Source organism: Eumetopias jubatus, unplaced genomic scaffold, assembly GCF_037043125.1.
Source record: "Eumetopias jubatus isolate StellerSeaLion01/CBP00866 unplaced genomic scaffold, mEumJub1_p1.0 scaffold_23, whole genome shotgun sequence".
Taxonomy (NCBI): domain Eukaryota; kingdom Metazoa; phylum Chordata; class Mammalia; order Carnivora; family Otariidae; genus Eumetopias; species Eumetopias jubatus.
In genome coordinates this window covers 1803598-1815085 of record NW_028274829.1, presented here as the reverse complement: position 1 = coordinate 1815085, position 11488 = coordinate 1803598, and positions in this window count along the sequence as shown.

The following is an 11488-nucleotide window of genomic DNA, read 5'->3' as shown; positions in this document are numbered from 1 at the left end:
TATATTAGCCATCCCGGATATGAAGTATTATTTTGATTTGCATTTATCTAATTATTAGTTATGGTAAGCGTCTTTGCATATGTTTATTTGCCATTACTATATCTTGGAGAAATGTCTATTCAGGTCCTGTACCCATTGTTGAATCGGGCTGTGTGTTTTGGTTGCGTTGTAGTTCTTATGTTACAGATGTTGAAAAGCCTGTTCTTTTCCTTTGAATGGCATTGGTACTTTTGTCAGAAATCATTTGACTTTATGTGTGACGGTTTATTCTGTGCTCTCTAATGCATTGGTCTGTATGTGTCTTCTTGCCAGTACCACACTGTTTTTTATTACACTAGCTGTATTGTAAGTTTGAAGTCAGGAAGTATGAGTGCTCCAGGGGTTCTGTTCTTTTTCAAGATTGTTCTAGCGATTTAGGATCCCTTGAGATTCCATACAAATTTTAAGGTGGGTTTTCTATTTCTGCAACAACAACAAAAATTATTGGGACTCTGATAGGGATGGTTTTGAATCTGTAGATAACTTTCAGTATTAAAACTCATACTTAGAAATACTGTCTTCCAATCCACAAATGTAAATGTGTTTTAATTTCTTTATGTGTTATGTAATTTCTTTCAGGAATATGTTAATAGTTTTACTGTACAGGTCTCTTGTCTCCTTGATTAGGGTAATTAGTATCTTGTTCTTTTTTGACGCTGTTACAACTAAAATTGTTTTTGTCATTTCCTTTTCAGATTGTTCATTGTGTATAGAAATGCAGCTGCTTCCTATGTGTTGACTTTGTATCCTGCTATCTTGATGAATTCACTTACTGTAATGTTTTGTGTGTGGTTGGAATCTTTAGGGTTTTCTATATAAAATATCATCATCTACAAGATAGAGGTAATTTTCTTCTTCCTTTTCAGTTTGGATGCCTTTTATTTCTGTTTGTTCCTTAATTGCTCTGGCTAGAACTTCCAGTGCTGTGTTCAACAGGAATGGTGAGAGCAGTCATCCTTCCCATGTTCCTAATCATAGAAGAAAGATTTTTGATTCTTCACTATTATGTTTGCTGTGGGCTTTTAATTATGGCTGTTATTATGTTGAGGTTGTTGTGTGTTTTTATCATGAAAGGGTATGAATTTTGTCATGCTTTTTCTGGATAGAGGTAATTGATTTTTTCCTTCATTCTGTTAATGTGCAGTTCATTGATTATTTTTTGGGGGGGGGTCTGTGAACCATCCTTGCATTCCATGTCTAAATTCCTTGCTCACGGTTTATAATCCTTTTAATATGCTACTGAATTTGCTTTGCTTTTATGTCCTTGAGGATTTTGTCATCAGTGTTCATGAGGATGAATGTTCTGTAGTTTTCTTCTTTTGCCTTTGTCTGGGTTTGGTAGCAAGATAATGGTGGTCTCTTAGAATGGGTTAGGAAACATTTCCTATTCATTTTGGGGGAAAAGTTTGAGAAGGATTGGTGTTAGCTCATCTTTTAATGTTTGGTAAATTCAAGTATAAGGATTTTCTTTGGAAGATTTTTGATTATTGACTCAATCACCTCCCTAATTATAGGTCTATTTAGGTGTTCTATTTTTGTGATTCATTTTTGGTAGGTTTTGTGTTTCTATGAACCTGCTTCATCTAGGTCCTCCAAGTTGTTGACATGCAGCTATATATAAGACTCTCATAATACTTTTTGTAGAATTAGTAGTATTCCCCATTTTAATTTCTGATTTTGGTAATTTGAGTCTTACCTCTTTTTAGCCCATATAGCTAAAGCTTATTCAGTGTTACTGATCTTTTGAAAAACAAACTCTTCATGTCAGTGATTTTCATTGCTTTTTTTTTCTCTATTTCATTTATTTCTGCTCTAATGTTTATTCTGTCTAGCTTTGGGATTTTTTAAATTTCTAGTTAATTATAAAATTAGGCTGTTGATTTGAGACCTTTCTTATTTTTTAATGTAAGCCCTATGACTAATTTCCCCCCCTTTCACTGCTTTTGCTGTAGACTGTATGTTGTGTTTTCATTTTCATTTGTTTCTAAGTATTTTCTGGTTTTCTTATGATTCTTTCTTTGATCCATTTGTTGTTTAAAAGTATGTTATTTAATTTCTACATTTTGATATGCAGGACTTTGTAATATAAAATAATCAGATTTCATATTCTATACTTAACAATCCAAGAGCCTGGAATGTTTTTCTTTTTGTGTCTTCCTCCATTTCTTTAATAAGTGCTCTGTAGTTTCTAGAGTATAGATTCTTTACCTCATTGGGTAGGTTTATTTCTAGGTATCTTATGGGTTTTGGTTCTATTGTAAATGTAATCAATTCCTTAATTTCTCTCTGTTAACACTGTTAGTGTCTAGAAAAGCAACTGATTTCTGTGCATTGATTTTGTATCCTGCCACATTACTGAATTGCTGTATGAGTTCTAGTAATTTGGGGGTGGAGTCTTTTGGGTTTTCCACCTAAAGTATCATATCATCTGCAAAGAGAGAGAGTTTGACTTATTCTTTGCCAATTTGAATGCCTTTTATTTATTTTTGTTGTCTGATTGCTGAGTCTGGGACTTCTAGTACTATGTTGAACAATAATGGTGAGAGTGGGCATCCCTGTTGTGTTCCTGACCTTAAGAGAAAAGCTCTCAGTTTTCCCCATTGAGAATGATACTGGCTGTGGGCTTTTTGTAGATGGCTTTTATGATATTGAGGCATGTTCCCTCTATCCTTACACTCTGAAGAGTTTTAATCAGGAAAGGATGCTGTATTTTGTCAAATGCCTTTCTGCGTCAATTGAGAGGATCATATGCTTCTTGTCTTTTCCTTTATTAATAATGTGGTGTATCAAACTGATTGATTTGCAAATGTTGAACCACCCTTGCAGCCCAGGAATAAATCCCACCTGGTCGTGGTGAGTAATCCTTTCAATGTACTGTTGTATCCTATTGGCTAGGATCTTGTTGAGTATTTTGGCATCTATGTTTATCAGGGATATTGGTCTGTAATTCTCCTTTATGATGGGGTCTTTGCCTGGTTTTGGGATCAGGGTAATGTTCATAGAATGGGTCTGGAAGGTTTTCTTCCATTTCTATTTTTTGAAACAGCTTCAGTAGAATAGGTATTATTTCTTTAAATGTTTGGTAGAATTCTTCTGGAAATCCATCAGGCCCTGCCCTCTTGTTTTTTGGGAGGTTTTTGATTAGTACGTGAACTTCCTTACCAGTTACTGGTCTGTTCAGATTGTCTATTTCTTCGTGTTTCAGTCTTGGTAGTTTCTAAGTTTCCAGGAATGCACCCTTTTCTTCTAGACTGCTTAATTTGTTGGCATATCGTTGCTGGTAATAATTTCTAATAATTGTTTCTGTCCTTGGTGTTAGTCATGATCCCTCCCCTTTCATTCATGATTTTATTAATTTGGATCCTTTCCCTTTTCATTTGGATAAGTCTGGCCAGAGGTTTGTCGAGCTTACTAATTTTTTCCAAAAAAAACCAGCTTCTAGTTTCACTGGTGTTTCTACTGTTTCCTGGTTTCTATTTCTTTCTTTTTTTTTTTTTAAGATTTTATTTTTTTATTTGACAGAGACAGACACAGCAAGAGAGGGAACACAAGCAGGGGGAGTGGGAGAGGAAGAAGCAGGCTTCCCGAGGAGGAGGGAGCCCGATGCGGGGCTCGATCCCAGGACCCTGGGAACATGACCTGAGCTGAAGGCAGATGCTTAACAACTGAGCCACCCAGGCGCCCCTCCTGGTTTCTGTTTCGTTGTCTATTCTCATCTTTATTATTTCTCTCCTCTTGCTTGGTTTAGGCCTTATTTTTTCTTCCTCCAGGTCCTTTAAGTGTAATGTTTGCTTGTGTATTTGAGATTTTTCTAATTTTTGAGAGAGGCTTGTATTGCAATGTACTTCCCTCTTAGGACTGTCTTTGCTGTGTCCCAAAGGTTTTGAACAGTTGTGTTTTCATTCTCATTAATTTCCATGAATTTTTAAAATTCTTTTCTAATTTCCTGGTTGACCCAATCAGTCTTTAGCAGGATGCTCTTTACCTTCCAGATGTTTGAATTCCTTCCAAATTTCCTCTTGTGATTGAGTTCTGGTTTCAAAGCATTGTGGTTTGAAGATATGCAGGGAATAATCTCAGTCTTTTGGTACCGGTTGAGACCTAATTTGTGACCCAGTATGTGGTCTGTTCTGAAGAAGTTCCATGTGCATTTGAGAAGAATGAGTTTTCTGTTGTTTTAGGGTGGAATTTTCTGTATATATGTATGAGGTCCATCCAGTGTGTCATTCAGAGCTCTCGTTTCTTTGTTGATTTTCTGCTTAGATGATCTGTCCATTGCTGAGAGTGGAGTATTGAGGTCTCCTACTATTAATGTATTATTATCCGTATGTTTCTTTATTTTGGTTACTAATTGGTTTATATAATTGGCTGCTCCATGTTGGGGGCATAGATTTTTACAATTGTTAGATCTTGTTGGGTAGATCCTGTAAGTATGATATAGTGTCCCTCTACATTTCTTACTACAGTCTTTGGTTTAAAATCTAATTTGTTTGATAGGAGGATTGCTACCTTAGCTATCTTTTTAGGTCCATTAGCATGGTAAAATATTCTGCACCCCCTAAAAACTTTCAGTCTGGAGGTGTCTTTAGGTCTAAAATGAGTCTCTTGTAGGCAGCATATCGAGATTCAGATTTTTTCAGGCTGTTCAAGGAAAGAGTGGGTGTCCACTCGCCTGGCTTACAGTTTATGGTGTTCTGAGCTGAGAGTCCCCTCCTGGGCTCGCTGACTATAACCTGCTTCCTGGCTCCAATGCTCAGGCCCTCTACCATTTCAAGAATCTCCTTTTGCTCTGTGGTCCCATGTAACCTGAGACCACAATGCTCCACCTAGAATTCTGCGTTTTCATTTTCAAAGCCCCTTTCAGAGAGGGATGGCTCTCAGTAGAGCAGATTGCCAGGGTTCTCATTTTGCACTCCAGTGTTCTATTACTGTACAGGGGCCAGCTTATGGGGGCTCCCTCCCCCTTCTGTTTATCTTCCAATACCTCCCTGCAGATTCACAACTCTGCACGTCCTACCTTGTAAAAAAGTTGCTTTTCTGTTTGTAGAAATCCAGATATGTCTTACATCTCAGGCTGAATTTGTAGGTGTTCAAAATGGTTTGATAGCCAACTAAATTCTCAGGACTAGTTGAAAGGGGGTCCCCTACTCCTCTGCCATCTTGTCTCCTCCCTTCAGAGGCCTGAGAATTTTTAAAGTCAGGAAGTTCTGGTTCCATTTTCTGTACAGTCTTTTAGTTATATCTCTCTTTTATCCTTTTACTTGTAGTATAAGCAGCAGTGGAAGACTCATGTAGCATCTTCACTATTCAGCATGGAAATTATTTACATCATTCAATTTATTTAGCACATTTGTACTTTTCACAATATTTCAGGGAGTAATGATAAATTTTCAGGCATCGTATCAAAAAGTTTACCTTTTTTTTTTTAGAATACCATTTCCTGCATTAGGGAAATACAAATCAAAAGCATAATGAGATACCACCTCACACCAGTCAAAATGGCTCAGATTAACAACTCAAGAAACAAACATATTGGTGAGGTGGTGGAAAAAGGGGAGCCCTCTTACACTTTTGGTGGGAATGCAAAGTGGTGTGGCCACACCAGAAAACAGTATAGAGGTTCCTCAGAAAGTTAAAAATAAAGCTACCCCACAAACCAGCAATTGTACTACCAGGTATTTATCCAAAGGATACACAAATAGTGGTTTGAAGGGGCATATGTACCCCAATGTTTATGTAGCAATGTCCACAATATGGAAATAACCCAGATGTCCATCAACAGATGAATGGGTAAAGAAGATGTGGTGTATATTATAATATACCTGGACAATGGAATATTACTCATCCATGAAGAAGAATGACATCTCGCCATTTGCAACAATGTGGATGGAACTAGAATTTATGTATGCTAGGTGAAATAAGTCATACAAAGTTGGCCAATATCATGATTTCACCCGTATTTGGAATTTAAGAAACAAAAGAGATGAACATTGGAGAAGGGAAGGAAAAAAAATTAAGATGAAAATAGGGAGGCAAAACATAAGAGACTCTTTTTTAAAAAAAAATACTTTATTCGAAAGCACAAGCCAGGGGGAGAGGAAGAGGGAGAAACAGACTCCCCAATGAGCAGGGAGCCCAACTCAGGGCTCAATTCTGGGACCCTGAAATCATGACCTGAGCTGAAGGCAGACGCTTAAGTACTGAGCTACCCTGGCGTCCCAATAAGAGACTTAACTGTAGGAAACAAACAGGGTTGCTGGAAGGAAGGTGGGTGGAGAGATGGGGTAACTGGGGTGATGGGCATTAAGCAGGTACTTAATGTAATGAGCACTGGGTGTTATATGCAAGTGATGAATCACTAAATTCTACCCCTGAAACTAATAATATACTATATGCTAACTAATTTGAATTTAAATAAATAACATTTCTTCACTCTTCTTTAAGATTTCATAATCTCCTGAAAGATCATTAGGTCTCTAGTAAAAACCTTTTTAAGATCCTTTAAGCTTTCACTGTCACTCCTCAAGTCTTTTCCATCATCTTTCCAATGTCTGTTCCAAAGCTACTGTTACATATTTTTAGGTAACCTATACCAAACTGTGCGTTAATTCTGTTTTTGTATAACAAATTACCCCAAAGTTACTGTCTTAAAAATAAACATTTTGCTTCTTATAGTTTCTGTAGTTCAAGAGTTTTAGAGGAGCTTAGCTAGTCTTTCATGAAATTATAATCAATATGTCCAGTTCTCTCCTCAAGTTTTTTCAATTTCCTTTAGCATAATGGCTTGCTTTCCCCAGAATGAGACATCTAAAAGGCCAAGGCAGAAGCAGGATGTGTGTTTTTTGTTTTGTTTTCATGTAGTGAACATATAGTGAAGTATTGATTTCAGAAATAAAGTCAGTGATTAATGATTTACGTACAACACCCAGTGCTCATCACGAGTGCCCTCTTTAATCCTCATAACCCATGTAGCCTGTCTCCCACCCACCTCCCTCCATCAACCTTCACCTTGTTCTCACTTAAGAGTCTTTTATGGTTTGTTTCTCTCTCTTCTTCCCTCCCACCCACCCCCGTTCCCATTTGTTCACCTTTTTTCTTTCATAAATGCCATAGGAGTGAAATCATGTGGTATTTGTATATCTCTGACTGACTTATTTCACTTAGCATAATACACTCTGGCTCCATCCATGTCATTGCAAATGGCAAGAGTTCATTTTTAATGGTGATGGCTGCGTAATATTCCATTATAGATACATACTACATCTTTTTTATCCATTCATTAGTCAATGGACATTTGAGCTCTCTCCATAGTTTTGTTATTGTCGATAATGCTGCTGTAAACATGCTCATGGATTGGAAGAACAAGTATTGTTGAAATGCCTATACTACCCAAAGTAACATACAGCTTTAATTTGATCTCTGTCAAAATTGAGATTGACCAGCATTTCTCATAGAGCTAGAACAAAGAATCCTTAAATTTGTATGTACCACAAAAGGAGGGCACTTGTGATTAACATTGGGTGTTATATGTAAGTGATGCTTCACTAAATTCTACACCTGAAACCAATTTTATCATATATGTTAACTAACTTGAATTTAAATAAAACTTGAATTAAAAGAATGTGCTGTCTACTGGGTATTTACCCCAAAGATACAAATGTAGGGATCTGAAGGGGTACGTGCACCCCAATGTTTATAGCAGCAATGTCAACAATAGTCAAACTGTGGAAAGAGCCAAGATGTCCATCGACAGATGAATGGATAAAGAAGATGTGATACATATATATATATAGACACACACACACACGCGCGCGCGCACACACACACACACACACACACACACACACACACACACTGGAATATTATGCAGCCATCAAAAGGAATGAGATCTTGCCATTTGCAACGACGTGGATGGAACTGGAGGGTGTTGTGCTGAGTGAAATAAGTCAGTCAGAGAAAGATGTGTATCATATGACCTCACCGATATGAGGAATTCTTAATCTCAGGAAACAAACAAGTGTTGCTGGAGTGGGGGTGGGGTGGGAGGGATTGGGTGGCTGGGTGATAGACATTGGGGAGGGTATGTGCTATGGTGAGTGCTATGAACTGTGTAAGACTGTTGAATCACAGATCTGTACCTCTGAAGCAAATAATACATTATATGTTTAAAAAAGAAGAAGATAGCAGGAGGGGAAGAATGAAGCGGGGGAAATCGGAGGGGGAGATGAACCATGAGAGACTATGGACTCTGAAAAACAAACTGAGGATTCTAGAGGGGAGGGGGGTGAAGGGATGGGTTAGCCCAGTTGTGGGTATTAAAGGGGCATGTTCTTCATGGAGCACTGGGTGTTATACACAACCAATGAATCATGGAACACGACATCACTAATGATGTAAAGTCTGGTGATTAACATAACAGTAAAAAAATTTAAAAAAAAAAAAGGTGCTGTAAGCAGTAAGACCAGATCCTTGCCTTCAGCCAATTTGCCAGGATACAGTTGCACTGACATGCAGGATTCTCTCCCTGTGTTTCCTTTTGAGTTTCTTGTTGGTGGGTGGGGCTGACAGATTATGTTTGCTCTCAATCCATCTGTTGGGGCTGCAGTTAACTGAACAGAAGGGCACTTTCTCTGCACTGCCAGCTGTAATATTTGACTAAGGTGCTACAGTTGAACTGGTACGTATGACCATATTTCCTGTATTTAGAGCATGGCTGACTGTTGGAGTTGCTTGAAGGGTGTGTCACAGAAGGAGCCATTTTGGAGGATGCCTTGGGAGTGGGGCAGGTTGAATGTGTGGATGTTCAGGAGAACACAGTTGGTAGGACATGTGATGTTAGCAAGCTAGTTGGCGGGTTCACAGTGATTCTAGCAATTTGGGTCAGGGGTGATACAGAGAAATTATGGCTGCCAGCTGCTTTCATTCTTGAAGAACTCACTTAAAGATCCCTGCCCCGTCCAGCACGCAGTCTAAGATTAGGAAATAAATCTTCACATCTACCTCAGGCACATTTCAAATTCTGCTTCTATACTATATCTTGGCGGGTTATTTGAAATGTCTTTTTAAGGGTGGAGTTCAGTTTCCTGTCACTCTCTAGAACTTCAGGATCTAGTACCACTAATTTTTAAAATACCCAGAATTAAGCCCTAGTGATTGTAAAAACTCATGAAATTAAGCCACACTCTTTTTCAAAGTAAAATATTATGGGGACTCATCTTCCCACTGCGGGTCCTCCATGCCTGTGGTGCCAGATATAGAGTCTCTATGATTAAAAAAAGTCTATTCTGTCATTCTTTTGGTCATTTTTCATTGCAATGAAAAAGCTGTTATTTCCGTGTTCCATAAACCAGGTGAGCTCATGATTCTCCTAATTGTCCTTGTTCCCAGAAATGTGAGTCCTCCTTTTTTCAACTGACAGATATGAGGGACTGGAGCTGAGCTGGCAAAATAAATGCATCTACAGAGGTAGAAGAAACATCTTTGTTTCTGCTGCCTTCTTCATCAAAGACACTGGAACATCTAGGAGGAACCAACCTCTTTCATTGAGGCATATCCTCAGACAGCAGTGTTAGGGACCAATGGAGCCTAAGATACATTATATAAATCAATTAAAACAAAGACTCTGAATATCAAACTGACATTGGAACTGTAGCTGACAAGATAGCCCAAGACCTATGTGTTAAACATAAACATGGACATTGTCTGCTAAAATGAAAAAAAAATTTAAATAAGACCCAAAGACTCCTAACATAATTATCAAAATATCCAGAATATAATTAAAAATCACCATGTCAAGATCAAAGAAAATCACACCTAGCATGAAAAAGGATTAATCAACTGATACCAGCACTGAGATGGAAATTACTTGGCAAGATTTTTAAAGAAGCCATCAAAATATTTTAATAGCAATTTTAAATTCTTATGAAACAAGTGAAAAACAAAATCTCAACAAAGAGAAGATGTAAAAAAAAATGGATGTTATAAAATCAAAAAATATAATAACCAAAAAAAATAGGTGTATGAAGGACTTAGCTTAGTAGAGGACAATGATTGAAGATAGCATTAGTAAACTTGGAAACAAAGAAAAAAATACAGTTCATGGGGCGCCTGGGTGGCTCAGGTGTTAAGCATCTGCCTTCAGCTCAGGTATGATCCCAGGGTCCTGGGATCGAGCCCCACATCAGGCTCCCTGCTCCACGGGAAGCCTGCTTATCCCTCTCCCACTCCCCCTGCTTGTGTTCCCTCTCTCACTGTGTCTCTCTCTCTCAAATAAATAAATAAAATCTTAAAAACAAAAAAAAAAAACAATTCACTCAGAAAAACAAAATGTCCTGAAAAAAGTGAAAAAAATCTTAGAGACATGACAGAAATAACAAAAAGTCAACTTTTTAAAATCATCAGAATATGAAAAAGAGAGATGGGTTGAAAGATCATTTGAAAAAAGCATGGCTGAAAATTCCCCAACTTTGACAAAGACACACAAAGATCCAAGGAGCTGAGTGAATTACAAATACCATAGATCAGAGAAATCAACAACAAGCATAGTGTACTTAAACTTTTGAAAAAAAGGTAAAGGTTAAATCTTGGTAAAAGCTGGAGAGATACAACGCATTATCATAAGGGATCACCAACTCAAATGACAGTGGGTTATAATATGAAATAATAGAAGAAACAAGTGGCATGAATTGCAAATTGTATATATCTGGCTAAATTATTCTTTGGTGAAAGAGAACTGAAAGAACTTATTACCAACAGTCTTACTCTTAGAGTAAGGCTAAAGGAACTTACTCAAACAGAAAATGCTAACAATTTTGAAGAACACCAAAGGAAGGAGAAACAACAAAAAACACAGCAATATTTTCTTTCTTATGAGTTTTACAGATAATATTTGATGATTGAAAAAATATTATAACTCCAACTGATACCCAAATTTTTTTAAAGGTTACTTATTTGAAGAGAGCAAGAGAGAGAGAGAGAGAGAGAGCCCAAGCAGGGGAAGGGGCACAGGGAGAGGGAGAAGCAGACTCCTCACTGAGCAGGGAGCCCTAAATGGGGCTTGATCCCAGGACCCTGGGATCATGACCTGAGCTAAAGGCAGACTGAGCCATCCCATACCCAAATTTTTAGTACTTAAAATTAGGGAGTAAAGGGGTGTCTGGGTGTCTTGGTTGTGTCTGACTCTTGGTTTCAGCTCAGATCAAGATTCCAGGGTCGGGAGATCAGGCTCCTTGCTCAATGTAGAATCTGCTTCTCCCTCTTCCTCTACTCCTCCCCCCACTCTCTCTCTCTCATTAATAAATTATATATTTTAAAGAGTAAAATAAAATAAAATTAGGAAGGAAAAAAGGCAAATGTTTGGCTTTCAGCTGGGAGGAGGTGAAGGTGTCTTCAGTTGTCCCAAATCTGGGTGCATCTGACACAAACCACGTCCACCATACTGCTTCAGTTA